At 34.9% G+C, this 18,012-nt stretch overlaps 1 protein-coding gene and 1 pseudogene across 6 annotated transcripts in view; both read left to right on the forward strand.

Annotated features, from left to right (window-relative positions):
* LRFN5 (leucine rich repeat and fibronectin type III domain containing 5) overlaps window positions 1-18,012 on the forward strand; it is a 251,687-nt gene that overhangs the window by 83,801 nt on the left and 149,874 nt on the right. The gene's annotated exons all lie outside the window — the stretch shown is intronic.
* On the forward strand, window positions 11,472-12,319 carry LOC131517143 (large ribosomal subunit protein uL30-like; annotated as a pseudogene).

Genomic DNA, 18,012 nt, shown 5'->3' on the forward strand with positions numbered 1-18,012 from the left:
AAAAAAAAAGTAATATTGTTAAAAAAAAAAAAAAATGTCTCCTTAGAAGAAAACTTTTCTACAATCTAGCATTGGACTTTTTCCTTTTTTTTTTCTTGAAAAATCAAATTATTCTCCATGTCCATTGAATCAAAATATTTCCTGCTTTTAAAAAATAGCATTAATTACTGTCTATTTGACCAGTTTTCTCAGTGTTCTTTTTGAGTACATTTTATTTTCCCCATTAAACAGAATGGCCTTCAGAGCAATGGCAGTAAGACAATGCTCTTTCCCGGCTAAAGTGTTTTCCTTTTTAAAAGGGCTGCAGTTTTTGCTCCTTGTCCTCTTTCCTTTGGGAGAATGACTATTTATAAATACTTGTCTAGAATGCTGTGCACTTTTCCCAGAGTAAATGCCCCAGATTTGATGATCATTTCATTGTAAAAGCCCTTGGAAATCAGTACACTTCAGTCTCTAAGATGGTATTGGCAGGTGGTACAATAGATGTCAAAGTGTTTTATTAGTATTATTATGTCTGCCTTTTTTTTTTAAATCACACCCTGATAGTGTAATTTTTTTTTTCCTTTGGAGGACTTTAACCTTCATGTATTTTGGTTTCTTAATTAAAATGGGTGGAATATATTCTCTACCTTGCAAAAAATACTTCACACAATATATAAGCCCCTCTGACTTTCCAGAATACTCAACTCTTACCTGAATGAACGCTTTGTGTATAAATGCAGGGTGTTTTCACATCAAAGTGCTTTCTCCTCTGCTTAGTTCCAAGTTTTTGAAGTAGGAGAAAAAGAATATACCTGAATTAAGACTATAACTTAATTTTGCACACCCCTGAATTACTTAAGTTGGATGATTGATACTAATCCATTCTCTGGGACCAGAAAGGAATGCAAATATTTTTAATATTTTAATATATGAGAATTGGTGGCATTTTCAGATTTGACTCTCCTAGAGACAAACTTTCATTTTTATTCCCTCCTTAGCCTATACTTAGAATTAGCCTAAATATTGATAATAGCATTACTTCATTCTTTAGGGTTGTAAGTGATTGAATATCTTTTTCTTTCTTTCATTATATGTGGGAAGTGCAGTATTTCCAAATACGGCTCTTCTGGGAACCAGCCTTAATATTTAATTCATCCTTTTTCCCTGGAAGTAGTGGGAGCTCATAATTATGGGCAGTAGATGATTCAGTTGGATGTGGGAAAATGGAACATCAGGCATGTTCAGCTCCAAAGCTGCATAATGCATAAATGATCCTGTAGCACTGGGTTCTGAGGTGCATTTCATCACATTGAGAAGACACTTTGACATCAAGTTGACCCCCAAGATAATGCATTTCTGGTTGACATTTTAATCAGTGTATCTGGTCTTCAGAGCTAGATTAGTATCACCTGAGTTGGAGGCGGTTTTCTTTTCACCATAATTCTATGAATGAAAAGATTCCTCTTCATAGAAAGTGTTTTATTTTTAATCCTCTACCTTTCCAATCCAGGCATTTGTAAGGTCTAGCACCTCTTTATGTTAGGAGATTCTTCCTGGAAGTCAGCCTCCAAATGTTTTAGGTAGCCATGTTGAGATTCCGTTTAAATCTGAGGTAATTTTTGTGCTGCTTAAATTAGTTTTCAGAAGTATTTACTTGTTCATGATTAGAAACACTTTCCTATCTGCTGAAAGTCATAGTACATTAAACTATTAAATTTCTGAATTTTGATTTGTCATGGGACCAATTATTTTTTTAAATTGTTTATTGAGAGAGAGAGAAAGAGAGAGAAGGAGAAGTCATATAGAGAGAGGAAAGAGAGAATCCCAAGCACTCTGCACGATGTGAAGCTTGAACTCATGAACCCATGAGCTCATGACCTGAGCCAAAATCAAGAGTCAGACGCTTAACCAAATGAGCCACCCAGGTGCCCCTATTTTAAGGCCCAATTGCGTATTGGTCAGGGTTCTCCAGAGAAAAATAACCAATAGGATATATACAGAAATAGAAATATGTATAAGAGGAGATTTTATTATAGATAATGGTTCATGTGGTTAAGGAACCCAAGAAGTCACACAATCTGCTGACTGCAAGCTGTAGAACCAGGAAAGCTGCTAGTATAATTCAGTCTGAATCCAAAGACCTGAGAATTGAGGGGCTGATAGTATAATTATTGATTGAAGTCTCAGAGCCCAAGAATTAGGAGCACGAATGTCTTGGGGCAGGAGAAGATGGATTTATTAGTTTAAGCAGAGATGGAATTTGCCTTATTCTACATTTTTGTTCTACTTGGGTTCTCAATGGATTGCGTGATATCCAATCACATTGGGGAGGGCCATTTGCTTTACTCAGTTTACCAGTTCAAATGCTAATCTCTTCTAGAAACAGCCTTGCAGACATACTCAGAAATAATGTTTTACCAGGTCTCTGAGCATTCCTTAGCTTAGTCAAGTAGACACATAAAATTAACCATCACAAATCCACCCCTTGTCAATTGGACATCTGTACGCATCTCCATAAAGCATATTTAATCTCCAAGCAAAACCAATAACAAGGTCATAATTTCACCAAACATGATACAACTATTTTGTGTATAACTGAAAACACTAATCCCTTCCACATAGAATCTTTGAATGTTTATTCTTTTGATAATCAAATGCTATGATTTGAAATTAGCAATACTTAAATACTGATATAAAGTCCATATAACTTTTGTCATGTCATAAGGGAATAAGAAAGAAAAGAAAAAAAAAAAAACAGGAAAGAGAACAACCAGAGTCATTTGCCTAATATTTGTATAGGTACATATAAACATAAAAAATAAGGAGAAAACACTAATCACGAGTGCAATCCCTATTTCTGTAACAAGTTACATGCTTGTACACTTCTTTTTATAGTCACTTTTTTTTAAGTTTATTAATTTATTTTGAGAGAGATAGAGACAGCGTGAGCAGGGGAGGAGCAGAGAGAGGGAGAGGGAGAATCCCAAGCAGGCTCCACACCATTAGCACAGAGCGTGATGTGGGGCATGAACTCACAAAACCATGAGATCATGACCTGAGGTCATGGTCATATCATGAGGTCATGGTAATACTAAGAGATACCTAAGGCATCCCCTATATTCCATACATACTCTTCCTTACCTCCCTTGTAGAATAGTAGTCCAATTTCACCTTTGGTATTCAGTATCAATCACTCTAGCCAGCACTTTAAGTTCCTTCCTTGCTTGTTGATTCAGAAGCATGAGGAGCCCAAAATGGACAGGTGACAGTCTTAACTTCCAGTTCGATGGAATCATTGTTGTGTCTCATGGTGGAAGCATTTCTTTCTCTGAAACTAAGATCTCTAGGCCAGCAGAGCATAAAGTCATGGGAACAGGAATCAAAAATTTTGCTAGTGAGTCACTAGGGGTAATGGTGATTAGTGCCACCTGTATTTCCACCCCTTGATTCCTGGACTTATTGGATGTTGTAGACTCTGGGTCTAAAGTTCTGTCTTGTCTAGCAAAAGAGCAGGATGTGAGGGAGAGGGGGATTTTGAAGATACACAGTGTTTGGGGTTTGGGTCAATATAAAACAAAATCCTGGTGCCAGGCAGATGAGGAGATGGTTGTTAACAGCAGATAGGAGGATCTGTGCCTATTAATCTTTGCTAGCCTAGGGAATAAGGAAGATAGGGGGGATAACCTCAGGGTTAATAAGGCACCTTTTCTTTTGTTAACCATCTCCACTCTGGGCTGCTTTGCCTACAGCACAGTGGTCTATAGTCCACTTCACCAATTTACCTAACCTGGCCCTATCCTCCTGTGAAAGCAGCTTTTCTGCTATGGTACTAAATTTGGGGTGCTTCCACCCTGAATATCTAATCTTGTTTATTTCATATACCTATGTATTGGGCCCCTATGTGCCTGTTCCTATTTTAGGCCTTTGCCTTTCCCTCTCTATTCTGAGGGCTCTGCACCCCCTCTCTATTTTGGGGTGCCTTTGCACCTCCCTATTCCTGGCACCTTTGTGCCTCACTATTCTAGGGGTGCCTTGCACCCCCCTATTCTTGGGGTACCAGTCTGGTTTACCCAAACTCAGGTGTGAGCATTTTATGAATTTGTATTTCTTTATGCCTTGTTAAGCCATTGGTGTAAGCCCAAGGGATTCCCAAGCTTATCCCCCACAATTGGATACTGATTCAGAGCATAAACAGTTTTCTGAAGAAAATTTCCCCAGCCTTGCAAAGTATTGTCACCTCAGTGGTGTTACCTGTTATGGGCCCAGTCTTATTTTAAGGTTGAAGTGTTTCCAAAAATCCCTATTATACAAGTATTACTAGGGGAAATCACTTAACTTTTAGTTTTTTAGTGGGACATTTTTGAGGGAATTTTTTTAATAGGACTTAATACTCATGATAATGTGAAGCACAGTGTATAGGTGGAGAGGTTCTCAAAACACTGGGTCTGATTTGCTTATCACTGCAAACTAGTTAGCTCCATTATTTACCCCAGAACTTCCTACTCTGAGAATATGACCTCTATATTTCTAGGTTCAAGGAGATAATATCTCCACAAGAAATCAAGGGCAGTATATTTTTAAAAGTCTGTGGGCCAACAGTGGCCAAAATAGACTTTTCCAAATGACTACTGGATTTTATCTTATTTTTTAATTAAAGAGTGCTATCTTATTCTCTATATACAGAGGCCATGTTTAGATGGCATCAGCCACAGGTGTAGTTTGGGGAATTATTTTAAACTCCCAGGGTAGCCATATGATTTCTCTTTCTCTCCTTTCCCTCACATTGTCTCATCTCCTCAGTACTTTATGACAGGTACCATATTGCTTGTACCGAGCCTCCAATGAGAATTTCACATCCATTTTCTAGACTAATTACTTGCTTAACATCATTTTCCTTATCCTCATGTCCAAAATATATTGTTACTGATTATATCCATTGCTAGGGTATTTTTTATCCTTTGTACTTTTAAAAAAATGATTATTTTTGAGACAGAGAAGGAGAGAGTGCATGAGCAGGGTAGGGGCAGAGAGAAACAGGGATAGAGAACTCAAAGCAGGTTCCATGCTGACAGCAGAGAGCCCAATGCAGGGCTTGAACTCACAAACCGTGAGATCATGAACTGAGCTGGAATCGAGAGTAGGGTGCTTAACCAACTGAGCCACCCAGGCGCCCCTCTTTTATACTTTTTTTAGAACAAATTTGTTATTAATTTGTAAGCTTGTTTTTTAGGTTTGCAGATAGTTCTTCTGCTTTTATCTGTTGTCAGTATTTAAGACAAGTTTCTTTGTAACAACTCACTTCCTTGGCTGATTTTCAAATGTCATAGCCACCATGAAGTATGAAGGATCATGCCACTCTCTGAGCAGCTCCTTGGTTTGCACTCAACAGGGAGTAAATGCCTTTCTAAAAATATTTTGGGAGAGGAAATAAAGAAGATACCTATTATGTTAGCTGGAATATATGGTATATCTCCGGGGAAATAAGCTTATTGTAAGTAATTAGGTTTCTGGATTCTATCTGCTCATGACTTAAATGCTCTTAATGAAGGATAAATCTAAGATATACTTTGTTATATCTCATGTGACCTATGAAATGATGTAAGCAGGGCAGCCAGCTGTATGCTTCATCTATTAATTATAAGGATAAATTATTATGTGGTTTGGCTACTTCTCTTGTTTGTGTCTGGAAACATTTTAAAGTACTAACATACCATTTTTTCAAAAGGAGAATATAACCATTTTTTGTATAAATTTACTAATATAATTGCAAATGAGCCTCAGAATCTATTCAGTTAAAACGTAAAAATAAATAAATAAATAAATAAATAAATAAATAAATAAATAAATATCAAAACAGACCAGCATAACACACTCCTCTCAGTAGCTGCATTTCCTGGAGACTGGGAAGATTCTAATGTACATAAATATTGATGTCCTCATAGCTTCCGGTTTTCAAAGTTTCTTCTTCCACATTGTGAAAATTTTTGAGGTAACTAATGCAATTTTTAAATTGTTACAAATGAAACTAATACAATTTGTGGTTAAAGATCTTACGTGAAAATAATACATATTATTTTGTATTAGAAAATATCTTTAGTAGTCGTCTAAAATGGCCATTAGTATTTTGGTGATTATTCATTCCTACACCATTCTCTCTCTCTCTCTCTCTCTCTCTCTCTCTCTCTCTCTCTCTCTCTCTCTCTCTCCGTCTCTCTCCCCGCCCCCTCACACGCCCATGCACACACACACACACACAATGATAGTATTTTGAAACAATTGTATAGACCTTTTTCAAGTGAGATAAAGCTTTCTCTTTCTTATTTCCTTAGCTTCACTCCTTTTTATCCACATCAGACTCTATCCCTACGCTAAGTAATCCTTGGCAATATGCTTATAATGTTATCTGTCTCATCATGCTTACATATAATATATATGATATGTATGGGGTTTACATATTTATAATAAATGATAGTTACACAGTCTATACATGTGTCTTTTGTTCTGTATTCTGCAATACAATTTTTTCCATTATATCAAACATACACAAACCCCATACTTATGCATGTAAGTTATCACTGTTAGCTTTTATGAGCCTGGGTTCACATTATACACATTCATTTTTTAAGCATACTTTATGGAAATCCTGCCACATCAACTAGCATACCTCCAATTTATTTATTGTAATTCCTTCATAATAAATCTGGTAGTAGTTGGTTCATTCATATACTCATTGATATCATTTATTGATATCACATTGATTCTGCTGATTTTTACCACTAAAATCATGCAACATAAAATATATGATTGTTGTCCATGGATCTTTAAATTCTCTTTTTCCCCCTTGAATGAGGTGCATTTCAAGAACACTTTTTGGGTCAAAAATTCAATGAATATTATCCATTTAATTTCTGAAAAATGCCATCAAAATTTACAGTTCTGTAGCAATATGTGAGTGTCCCCTCATATCCAGGCCATCTGCTCTTCTTCTTTTTTTTTTAATATGAAATTTATTGTCAAATTGGCTTCCATACAACACCCAGTGCTCTTGTTATTAATTGTTTAAATTTCTGTCAGACTGATGGATGTTATCTAATATCTCACTATCGTTTGAGCATCTTTTCATGTGTTTATTGGTTATTCATTTTTCTTTTATATGAATTGTGTTCTTATTGTTCATTAGAGCTAGCTTCAGCCACATTAAAATGGTAGTGCATTGAACCATATTGAAGGTTGATTCTCTTTGTTATAAAAGAAATCTACAAGTAGGCAGTGCAAGTATTGGTGGCTTTCTGCTGTGACCTGGGTTCTGGGTCCATTTGGTGCTGTACCCTGCTTGGCAAATATTTGACTTGGTCCACTATCACAGGCTGGAACTTTAGCTGTTAAATTCGAGACACTTGGACGTAAGAAGAGGAATTAGTGCTTGCTCCCTCCCTTTAAAATAAATCTTCCTTAAATGCACATATTCGCTTTTCCTGCCTGTGTTACATTGGCTAGAAGGTGGATGCTGCTGCATGGAGTTATAATATAGGTTGTGAAATATGATATTTTATAGTGTTGGCAGAATACCTGGCTTAACAGCAGGTTTCTGTTACTACGAAGAAAGGCAAACATACATATTAGGAAGCCACAGGCATACTCTGCCAACCATATTCTTTCTTATATTGCTTTGGATTGTCTTTTCCATTAAATTTGAGGTAATTCCCTGATGCCATCATTGCAAATATTAAGCAACGTATATCATTCATATATTAACTTTGTTTATGAAATATCGCATAAAAGTTTTAATTTTCATATAGTCAATATGTCCTTTTTTTCTAAGGTTTCTGTGTTGGTTAGAACACTTCCTCAATCACTGAATGTACATGATCAGATAAAGTTTTTCTAAGACTATTATTGCTTTATTCTGCATGTTTTAAATATTTAATCAATCTGGACATACTTTCCTAAATAATGTGGCTAAGGGTCAAGATTATCTTTTTTCTTAATGGATATTAAGTTTGTTACCACTATTGATTAAAATGATGAAATTTATAACCTTTTTCTTACTGAACAAAAATAGCACCCTTGTCATCTATTCCATTTTCATATGTATTGAGATCTCTTTTTAGACTTCCTTTTCTTGTCTTTTTCCTATTCTTTTGTCAACAACATACCGATTTGAAGTATGTTGAGTATCATACATAATTATCTGAGGTTGGAAAACGAATGTTCATGGGCCAAATCCAGCCCACTGCTTATTTTCGTAAAGCATGTTTTATTGGAACCTGGTCATGCCATCAATCTGCACACCATCTATGGCTGCTTTTGTGCTACATGGGCAGAGGTGAGTCATTGTGGTAGAGATCGTATTGCCATAAAGCCTAGAATTCAATTGTCTGTCTCTTTACAGAAGTTTACTCCCCCCAAATGGCTAATTGGGTGGCTCTTTGCCAAATTCATAGGTATTCAGATACTAAACATCTACTAATGTTTAAATATCACATGTGTGAACTGTTTTGAGCAATAAATAAGGTGACATATATACACACCAATACAAAATATATAGTTACATTATCAAAATCAATTGTTGACATTAAAAAAAAGACCATCAATTATGCAGAGAATGAGATAGTAAAACATTTTGTATCAGTACTTGTTTCTCACTATTAATGAAGTTGTTTTGGAGATAAACATCCCTAATAAGGGTTGTCTTACATTACATTTTAAATAACTTTACAATTTTTATTACAGGAAATTTCAAGCTTCCATTTTAAAAATTAGAACAGTGTAATAGACCCCCACGTACACATCACCCAGCTTCCATAATGATCACCAAATAGCCCATCTTATTTCATTCATCTAGCTAATAACCTCATTGTACAATTCAAATTATTTTAAAACAAACCCCTCACATCATATTATATCATCTGTAAATGTTTGAGCGTGCATTGTTAACAGTTATGGAATTTTTAAAAAAAATTAAAGTTAGGAAATGTTTGTTTTAACACACTGTCAATACTCTTATCACACCTAAAAACATACGATTACTTCTTTCTATAATCAAATAGCTAATCAGTGTTCAGATTTCCATATTTGCTTCATAACATTCTTTTCATGATTGGTTTCTTATAATTAAGGTCCAGAGGTGTTACCAAAAGTGCAATGAGTTGATGTTTCTCAGGTATCTTTGAATCTATGAATTCTCGTTCTTTTTTTTTTTTTCCCTCCTTGCAATGAATTAATTGAAGATGCTAGGCTATTTTGTATTTTATAGAACTCTATCTTATGGTTTTACTGACTACTGCTTTTTTACATATTTTCTGTTGACTGTATTTCATGTCGACTGATGGTTAGATATAGAGGGTAGATAAGATTTAAATCCACTTTTTTTTTTTTTCTTGACTAGTATTCTTTGTTGATTGTGCTGTGTATTTCCAATTGTTTTCTATCAGGAGGTAATGATATCTGGGTTTCTCTCAAGTATGAGCTCTCAGGTATTGAGAACTTGACACATCTGTTATATGTGTATATAGTTATCCATTAGCTGTTCGCTAACGACTTGTTGATCACTGCTGAGATTCGTTATTTTATTATGGTTTGCAAAGTGGTGATATTCTAGGCTTATCATTCTTTCTTCATCTATTAGCTGAAAATCTAGAAAGTAAAACTCTCATCAAGTATCTGTTATACTTAGGTATAGTTCATGTAAAGGAAGAGCAGGATAAAAGCTTGATTCTTTTATATTACTTACATATTTTCAAAATTTTGGTTTCCTGACACCCTCCGAATATAATCAGTATGTTTTTAAATTGGTTGGCTCAATTGCTTGTTCAGTACCACTATTCTTAAGTTACCCCAAATTTGTCTAGTATAACTCATTTTTTTTTTTTGCTTCCTAAGTACTTTTAGTTAGACCTCAGTAGTCTTCCTTAAACATTAAATGCTTAACATTGCTAAACATTAGATAATCCAGATTCTTCTTGTATATTTTTGAACACAGTCCTGGAATCTCATTGGGTTTCTGAGGAGTAGAACTTGAAATTACTCTTCATTTTTCACATTGTTTCTGAAACAACCATATTGACAGGCTGATACTTATATTGATTTTCCCATTTATGAATTCTCCTTACCATATTTTGCTTTGAATGGTTCCTAAAATATGTAAAAGGAGTGTTTTATGCCTATTAAAAATCTCACCTTCCAGCCTCTGTATAGCATTAACTATGGGGTTGGGATTTTCTTTTGTAAGCAGGAATGTCCCTGTATGCCATCCATCTTTATTTAGTTTGTATTTGTTTGAAATTTAATTATTTTCAAAATATGTATTCAGAAAATCCAAATAATATAGTGTGAAAATTAAAAGAAAATATAAGATTATTTTGGAAACATTAAGTAGATTTGTTTCAATTTTACCTAAATATGAAAATATAAATATATCTAATATAAAGATTTGGAGGAAAATATGGCATATTCTGGCCTAAGTGACTTTATTGTTAGATGTAAGGATGCCCAAAGAAACAACAACCAAAGAAACAAAAAGTAAGACCAAACAAATTGTAATACTGAAACTCAGGGTCTGAGTTCAGATTTCTTTCTCCTCGGGAGGGGGGGGGGGATAGATTAACTGAAGTGTTACATATAAATTTTATCTATTCTAAACTCAAATGTAACAAGAGAATACATAGTTCTTTAAAAAAAATACATTGCCTAATTTGCAACTTTAAAGACTATAGATAAGATTGTTTTTGGGCAAAACATTTTTAAAGTAAGGATATAAATACATTAGATGAGTTATTTCTGCACCCCAATACAAAATTACATGGAAGTATTAATATATTAGTTTTATATTAAAATTAATATATAAGTATCAATATATTATTGATACTAATATCAACATATTAGTATGAAGTAATTCTAGATCCTGACCAGTTGTCTTAGTTTACAATCACTGAAAAAAACTAAGGTTAATCAAGTTTCATAGATGGCATATTCTTGCATCATCGGTTATGAAAATTACCTCAGGGCAAAGTCATAGAAAACATTTAGCATAAATTTTCTAAATCTTTTTTGAAATAGCTAATGTGGTTCTGTTAAATATGTGCTCCATAGAGGGTTTCCTGTTAATGCAAATGTGTTTACAGTAACAACATCAAACCATTTTATGAAGGTAACAGTAGTTCATATCAAGACAATAGTGTTGCATAAGATGCATTTTTAAATTTGTTACATTTAATGATCTATAATTTAATGGCTCTTAATTCTAAAAGTTACTCAAAAAATAACATTTGGAAGTGTATATTTAAACTTTGTTTATGAGTTTGTCTCTGAGAGAAGGGAAGATCTGACATCCTGAACAAGTATCTTAGTGTAAATAAGAACACTAGTTAGTTAAATATCACACACACACACACACACACACGCGCGCGCGCGCGCGCGCGCGCACACACACACACGTCTTGCAGGAAATGCATGAATACTGACAGAAGCATAAATGAAGTTGAAAATAGAAACCTAGCTCTTTTTCCGGCTGGAACCATGGAGGGTGCAGAAGAGAAGAAAAAGAAGGTTCCTGCTGTGCCAGAAACTCTCAAGAAAAAGCGAAGGAATTTCGCAGAGTTGAAGATCAAGCGTCTGAGAAAGAAATTTGCCCAAAAAATGCTTCGAAAGGCAAGGAGGAAGCTTATTTATGAAAAAGCTAAGCATTACCACAAGGAATACAGGCAGATGTACAGAACTGAGATTCGAATGGCTAGAATGGCAAGAAAAGCTGGCAACTTCTACGTACCTGCAGAACACAAATTGGCATTTGTCATCAGGATCCGAGGTATCAATGGTGTGAGCCCAAAGGTTCGAAAGGTGTTGCAGCTTCTTCGCCTTCGCCAGATCTTCAACGGCACCTTTGTTAAGCTCAACAAGGCTTCAGTTAACATGCTAAGGATTGTGGAACCATATATCGCATGGGGGTACCCAAACCTGAAGTCAGTGAATGAATTGATCTACAAGCGTGGTTATGGCAAAATCAACAAGAAGCGAATTGCCCTGATAACACATTGATCGCTCGATCTCTTGGTAAATATGGCATCATCTGCATGGAGGATCTGATTCATGAGATCTACACTGTTGGAAAACGTTTCAAAGAAGCAAGCAACTTTTTATGGCCCGTCAAGTTATCTTCTCCACGAGGGGGAATGAAGAAGAAGACCACCCATTTTGTAGAAGGTGGAGATGCTGGCAACAGGGAAGACCAGATCAATAGGCTTATTAGAAGAATGAACTAAGGTATCCACCATGATTATTTTTGTAATCTGGTCAGTTGATAAACGACTACTTTCAAATTAAAAAAAAAAAAAAGAAACCTAGAGAGGTAGGCAACTTACAAACTTGTTAGTTGCTCTCAGAAAGATTTTGAACTTTCTTGTTTTAGATGGGTACATATGGTAGACAGTCAGGGTATGCATCAGATGCGGTAACTCATAGGAGATGACTCTCTAGAGCCAAAGTCCTGGAGAGTGACATTCTTAGTGAATGAGAGAAGTGAGAAAAGATGCTCTACACAGAGGGGAAAAAACAAGCAAACTTTACTGCCTTGAGTATAGCACTAGACCTATGGGAAGTGTGTAAATAGTCTCCTGAGAACTCAAAACCTCAAAGTGGCTATCATATATGGGATAGATTTGTAACGTGAATGTATCATACTTCTGATTCCATGCATTCTTAAGCTGTAAATTATTTTCAAATTAGTTCCTGGTTGGTAGTGGTTACAGACAACTGGCAGATATAATCATAGTTTCTCCCTAAAAGAAACCCTCCTTAAATACAGGATTCAAATAATTTCACAGATAAGATTTTATTAACATAAATCCATAATAAAATGTCACAAAATATACAAGGGGGAAAAGCACTATTAATAAGACAATATGACCAAACAGAAGTAATTGAAAAAAAGTCAGACTCAGTGTTTTCAGATTTTAGAAGGATGTCAGAATATAAAACCAGTGTGTGTGTGTGTGTGTGTGTGTGTGTGTGTGTGTGTGTGTAGATACATAGAAAGGAATTTGTAATAACATATTAACACATGTTATATGATATTAGTTATTAGGTGACATGAAAAGAACCAAATGAAAAGAACCAAACGAAACTTCAGGAAATAATAAAATAATAATCTTGAAATTAGTAATACAATGAACAGCAGATTAGACACGATGAAAGGAAGAATTTGTGAATTGAAGGGAGAACTGGAGTAATTACATAAAAAACATTGGAAGTAGAAATGGGGATATGCAGAGACATGAAGGATAGTTTGCAAATCTACTATATGTTAAAACAATCTTATCTATAAACTAGGCGTATCTTTCTATTTTTTTGTGTTTGTGTATTATCTAATGTCTTTCAAGAAAGGATTTAAAAATTTCTCTAATGATTATAATTTTCTCCAGGAAAATATTTTGAATTTTGAGTTAGTGTTGCTTTTTGATGCCTTCTTCTAAAGACGACCCATAGATTAAATGTCGTTCCAAACACAATTATAAAATTAATGTAGAACACAAAGTATCAAGAAGAGCCAAAACAGATTTAAAAAAATGAACAAGTTTAGGCCTTGGCCAAATCAAATAGCAACAATTTTCATATAACTTGAGTAATTCAGGTAATGTGGCATTAGAACTGAGATATTCAAAAAAGAGTCAAAGTCAGAAGAATCTACAAACAAATCCACATAATTATGAAAATTATACAAAACAGAAGTATCTTTGCAGATAAGTGGGGGGAAGAATCGATTATTAATAATGCTTTGGGAACAATTGATTATACATCTGAAAATACTTGAGTTTTGTGACTATAGTATTCTAAAATCAGCTGCATTTGGAGTAAAGATTTAAGTGTGAAAAAATGAATCTTTAAACATGTTTAAAGTAAATAATGGGAAACTGTTGATGATATAAGGGAAAATGTTTAATCAATACACAGAGAAAAATGTGCAAACCATACAGAATAATATTGAGAAATGTGACTCCTATTAAATTAGATTTTTAAAAATCTGAACATTCCATAAAACACAGATAAGTCATAAGCTTCTCTTTGTTAACATAAACTTGAAGATCTATATGTTACATAACTGACAAAAAATTAGTATCAGGAATGTGAAAACTCTATACACAAATTAAATCTCCACATTCATCTTGTAAAATGGGTGAAGGGCATAAATAGATATTTTCCAGAAGAGGAAATAAGAATGGTTAATAAACCAATAAAAATGAATCCACTATTACTAGTAATCAAAGAAATAAAAATTTAAGGGGTGCCTGGGTGGCTCAATCGGTTAAGCATCCTGCTCTTGACTTCGGCTCAGGTCATGATCTTACGGTTCGAGCCCCACATTCGGCTCTGTGCTGACGGCATGGAGCTTGCTTGGGTTTCTCCCTCTCTCCCTCTCTCTCAAAATAAATAAACTTAAAAGAAAAGAAATACTAATTTAAAACATATTCAGATACCATTTCACGTCTACCATTTTGACAAACCCTAAAATATCTATAAATAAAATTGTTAGAGTATACAAGCTAACATTTGTAGTTTTTGCTGGTAAGAGGTAAATCGGTACAATCTCTTTGTGAAACAATTTGTCATTACAATCTACAAACTTGAATATGTACTTATCTTATAACCTGATAATTTTACTATAGGAATATAATTCCAGGGAAGCTCTTCTTAATGCAGATAAGGAGACAAGAGTATTCATGGCTATGTTTCTTATAATAGCAAAAAGTCAGAAATAATCCAAGTGTCCACTGACAGAGCAGTGAATGTATAAAATTGTGGTATATTTGTACAAGGGAATGTTATACAACCAAATAAATGAACTATAAATGCATAAACAGGCACAATTAATGATATAATGGAAATGGAAATCATGAGACTCAAGAACATGGTTACTGCATATGGGTGAGACATAGAATGGGAAGGAACATAGAATGAGAGTCATTATTATTGTTTTTTGAGATAGTATGTACATGTATGGATGCTTGTTTCTTTTTTTTTTTTTGGCAGTCTACGTATATTTGGTTATTCTTCTCCTTGAAGATCTGCATTAAGTCATGAGCTTTACCAAGATAGTGTCAATGTATTCATTTACCTCCAAAGCTGAATAATACTTGATACATAATTATCATACAAAAATGGCTGCTGAATTGTCTTCATTATTTATAAACTATTCTTGTTTAACAGTTTCAGATTAAATTTCTCCCCCTGCCATAGTGAACTGTTGGTGAGCTTTCCTACTCTAATAGAAATTTAATTTAAATCAGACAGACTTTTCTTATTTTCTAAGGTACAGAGGACAGTGGTATTATAGATTTTTTTAAAAATATACTAAAATCATCATGATTTTCCAGAACTTTTCATCTCAACAGTGCTATCCCCATGAATTCCTCAAACTTCCCAGAATAAACACTAATAATGGGGTTATATGAAATGTTCCTGGGGAAGAATATATAGAGGCAGACAGATTTTCAGGATCCTCATATTTGTGAATAACATACCCATGAATTGAAAGAAATTGTATATTAAAAAATATATATATATATATAACGAAATGGAAAGAATGAAAACTAAATGAGAAAGAAAACATCACCCAAATCTAGTGCTTCCCCAAATAAATGGCTCCTCATTATTATTCTGAAATGGTTTAAAAAATCAAAGAAGAATTCTAATAATACCAGATCTTTGACATTTAAAAAGATGTTTCTTCTTGTCTTGTTCCTCTTGTATTGAATCATCAGAACATTCTATCCTCTGATCCAATCATGTGGACTGTTTAATTGACTTGATCTTGTTTTTTTTTTTTTTAAGTTTATTTATTTTGTGCGGGGGGGGGGAGGAGAGAGAGAGAGAGAGAGAGAGAGAGAGAGCGAGCACGCAAGCTAGTGGAGAAGGGACAGAGAGAGAGGAAGGTAGAGAATCCCAAGCAGGCTCCTCACTGACAGCCCAGAGCCCTATGTGGGGCCTCATCTTACTAACAGTAAGACCATGACCTGAGCTGAAATCAAGAGTGTGCACACTGAACCCATTGAGCCACTCAGGCACCCCTATCTTGGGTTTTAAATTAGCTTTATAATGTAGGAATCAGAATGGCTTTCTATGGCACCATATCTAAGGTCAAAATTCCAACTCTGGCTTTTTGGTTTTTATTAACCTCCATCTTTAACAGAAGTACCTCAAATCATATCTCACACTGGTCTTAATTTGCAAGTGGAGACTGTTCTTTCAGAAACAAATAAATTTGTAATTCTCCCTGGTTCCTGTTTGGTTTTCTTCCTGGCTTCTCTTCTTTAATTCATAATTCTCAATGGAATCTTTGTTTTGATGAAATTGCTTCTCTGAGTTGTAGTTTCTCCCTTATTCTTTCAATCTTTGTTTTTTATCAAACCAATTTGTTTCCTTAATCTTTTCCTCTCTACTTTATACTTACTGCACTGGAAACACACACACACACACACACACACACACACACACACAATCTCATGATATCAGTGATCATTTTCTTTTCTTACACATTCCTGTGATACTATTTCATGAGCTTATAGATTAGTGCTTCCAGTGTCCATGTCTATAGAGAAGGATGAAAACAGTGATGATACTAATTAGCAGTTATAAAATTTTTTTAAGTTTTATTTATTTTTGAGAGAGAGAAAGAGAGAGAGAGAGAACAAGTAGGGAAGGGACAGAGAAACACACAGTCTGAAGCAGGCTCCAGTCTCCTAGCTGACAGCACAGAGCCTGATGTGGGGCTCGAGCTCATAAACCGCAAGATCATGACCTGAGCTGTAGTCAGACACTTAACCGACTGAGCCACCCAGGTGCCCCTTAATTAGCAGTTCAAGACATTGTGGTTATCCTTTCTACATCTACTTTCCATTATATCCCATCTGGTCATCTTAAACCAAACATACTTGATCTTTCTGTCTTGCCATGATACGGTCGGCAATGGCTTGGGCCAGGCTTGGAATCAGTCATTGCATGTTGAGGACACATTGGCTGGGCACAGTTGTGACAGCATATTCTTGTACTTAAAAGAGACCTATAAAACTGTATTTGTCTATCTCTTTGCTAAATGTGAACGCCAAAACATGTAGCTTTAAACTCAGTGGCATCTACATGGTAAGGGGCCCATCTTTAGAGTAAAATGAACATTGCATGTAAGGGGAGCTAGAAAAACTTGAGTCCCTAATAATCTGAGTCTCTGATCACTGGTGAAGCCCATCCTCCCCACAGCTTCCTTTATGCCAACTAATACTTTTTCTTCTTTTAATCCAATTTAAGTTAGATTTTCTTTTACTTGTAGTCAGATCTGTGCTAATGGTTACGTTAGCTTTCATTAAGTGTCTATTCTGTGTCACATCCAGAGGTTGATATTTTACATATTTTATAATTCTAATGGGCATTGTAGCAAATTTTCACAACCTCATCAACATTGATTTTGGAGTCAGATAATTTTTTTGTTTGTTTGTTTTGGGTGACTGTCCTGGATACTGTCAGATATTTAACAACATCTCTGGCCTTTACCTGTCAGATGCCAGGCACACCTATCAGTTATAACAAGTAGACATGTCATTTCATATTGCTAAATATCCTCCATGAGACAAAATCATATCTGGTTGAGAAAAGCCATGTTAAAGGAAAGCATACGTATCATAATTATACACGAAGAAGCTGAGGATGACAAGTGAATAGATTAAAGAGTGCAAAACTAGAATACGCAAACACCTAAGATTTGCACCCAAGTCTTTATAATCCCCCCAATTTTAGTTCCTTTTGCAGTGCATAATGAAGTTAAAGAAGTACAGTTACTGCATATAGACGATTTGGAAGGTAATTCATTAAAATACAAGGTCGTCGTTACTATTGTTAGTATTTTGTTGTATGGTACCAGCATCTTGAAAGCACAGTGCTCATCCGGGTGCACTCATAAAGAAACCACTTCTTTCTCTTATTGTCCCAACATGGACTGTGCTGTCCTTCCATTTGTACCAATTTTATGCAAGTCCCACAACTTCT

Source organism: Neofelis nebulosa, chromosome 7 (genome assembly GCF_028018385.1).
Source record: "Neofelis nebulosa isolate mNeoNeb1 chromosome 7, mNeoNeb1.pri, whole genome shotgun sequence".
NCBI lineage: Eukaryota > Metazoa > Chordata > Mammalia > Carnivora > Felidae > Neofelis > Neofelis nebulosa.